Genomic DNA, 2,590 nt, shown 5'->3' with positions numbered 1-2,590 from the left:
CAATAATGAGTACCTAATAAAATACAAGGATTTATATATTTATGTATTTATGTATTATACCTATGGTGTCCAGACAAACTTTTTTTCGTTGAATAGTACTCTTTTTTTTATGCATTTCCTTAAAAATAGTATTAAGTACATGGAATTGTACTCTTTTTTTTTTAAAGTATTATTGGCTAATACCTGTTTATGATTTTTATAATTTTGTTATTAATTTGTATTTTATGGTCCAGCCTAAAATATTCTGATTTAGTATGGTTAATTAAATTTGTTATCTGTTTTGTTTTATCAGTGATGGTGACTATGACCACGGTCTTATACCAGGTGATTCTTTTATCATTGAATACTCATTATTACAAAGTCTAAATTTTTTTGAAAATATTTTTTCACATAGTTTCAAGTTGCTTATAAAAAAAAAAGTTTTTCTTAAAAAATTATATATTTAAATATTTTTTATCCTTATAATTTTTTAGGTTTTTTACTTTTTTGAATGACAACATTGGGTTTTAATTTTATATTCCAAAGCAGAATATTTTTCTTAGTATTTTGATACATTAAAGTCGAATTTCAAGTGAGTTGCTTATGAGTTATAATATTCAAAGTTTTGATGAGCGGAGTAGAGTGGTACGGGGTTTAATATGTACTTTAAAAAAAACATATGCCTGATCACCTTAATTATACTGCCCTGATAAGCTAAAGTGCTGTAAAAAAACAATATTATTAGTTTAGACTGTTTAAAGAAAAATGCATGTTTGTATTTTTCATTTAATATACCTCTATTATTTGTTATTCTTTTTAATTTAGTATAAAATATATATTTTTTCCCTTTATTTTTTTGGCAAGGAATGCAATCAAATAATAATAAACAAGTATTATTCACTTATTACACGAATAAAAGTTAATTTTATGTTATTACTTAACAATATAAATAATATAATTACACTTATGTTATTAAATTGTATGACAATATAAGTAATAATATAATTTATTGTTGTTATTGTTATATCAATACTATATAATTGTATAATTAAGTTAATTGTTGAGCTATAATAGTTAATGTACTTAAAGCTAAAAAAAATAAAAAAAAAAAAATAAGTAATAATTATAAATTGCTTCTAAATTTATTTGCTAGAATAACATGCTGTAAATATAATAAAGATATGACATAAAAAATGTAATAATTATTAATATTATAAAACAGAATTTTACAAATTGCCAAATACAACGTTGTTAGTTCAGAAAAATAGGAAGAAATGTTAAGGAATAATACCGTAATTTGTCTATAACATGGAAATATGCCATATCTATAGAAATATTTATGGCATTTATGCTTAGTAAATGTAAGATATGGCATTATTACTTAGTACTACTAATTTTTTTTGTTATTTACAGCATTTCCAAAGAACATTAATTGTGCTTATAAACACAATATAACCAATATTAACTATATTAACTTTTCTTAACATTTTTTTAGCTGAAGAACGTATTACTCGTGATTGTTTGAGTTCATTAAAAGTATTCGAAATGATATTCCAGCCGACAAGTATGAGGGTTGCAGAAAAAGTTCTCTGGATGTTAAGCTAGGCCACTATGTGAATAATTCAATACCAGAATTGGATATTATACGGTATATTTTTTAAATAAACATGAAGTATTACATTTTAATTATTGTAAATATTTACAGAGACTATTACGATTCAACTACTTAGTGCTTTTGTTATTTTTATCATTGGCGTAACTCAGCTAACATGTCTACATCTTCCAATTTTCTTATAGTGTTGATAAGTATATTTTTTTTTGTTCGTAATATTAATCAATGATTATTCTTGTATTTACATTAATTTAATCCAAAAGATTCATATTCATTATTTATACTAAAAAATCAAGCATTGATTTAGGTTTTTGGTTTTATCATTTACAAATAATTTAAAATATTGTTAATAATATTTTTTTATGAAATATTTTTTTTTCAATCATATTGTAAAACTGGTGTACATTTACTTTAATTTATATAATTTATATTTAATTATTATAAGTATAAGAACAATATTGTGATCAGAGATTGTTGTTTAACAATTTATAATAATTATAGCATTTTTACCAGATAGTTTTATAATGATAAACCATGTTAATGTTATTCGTGTTTAAGGGTATAACTTAAAACACTAAACATTTAATTTTCATATCTGTCCAAATGTGTTTGATCTTTTATTTTATAATTTTGTTTATTGATATATTATTTCTAAGTATGACTGTATTAAATTATAAATTAATTAAGGTTATTCCTTAAAATAACCAAAAATAAATCTGTCCATTTTATACTGTTTTTTTGTATTATAACCAAAAATCATCTATACATTTTGTTTTTTTTTCTGAAATAAATAATTTTATATTGTTAAATATGTATTAAAAGTATTTTTTAATTTATATATCCAATATTTCTATCTTCTTAACATGAAAATTATTTTAAGGTAAAATTTTAATTTTTGAATGATTGGTAGAAATTGTGTTTTGTTAGATCTAAACATAAATGTATATAAAAAGAAGAAAATAAATTTAATATAATATATTAAATTAAGATTGTTGAATA

At 21.0% G+C, this 2,590-nt stretch overlaps 1 pseudogene; it reads left to right on the top strand.

Annotated features, from left to right (window-relative positions):
• The window catches only part of LOC100569930, a 6,701-nt pseudogene extending 4,758 nt beyond the window's left edge, over positions 1–1,943 (top strand).
• Positions 1,944–2,590: the final 647 nt, after the last annotated feature.

Source organism: Acyrthosiphon pisum, chromosome X (assembly GCF_005508785.2).
Source record: "Acyrthosiphon pisum isolate AL4f chromosome X, pea_aphid_22Mar2018_4r6ur, whole genome shotgun sequence".
NCBI lineage: Eukaryota > Metazoa > Arthropoda > Insecta > Hemiptera > Aphididae > Acyrthosiphon > Acyrthosiphon pisum.
Note: the sequence above shows the minus strand (reverse complement) of the source record. Positions and strands in the feature narration are given on the sequence as shown.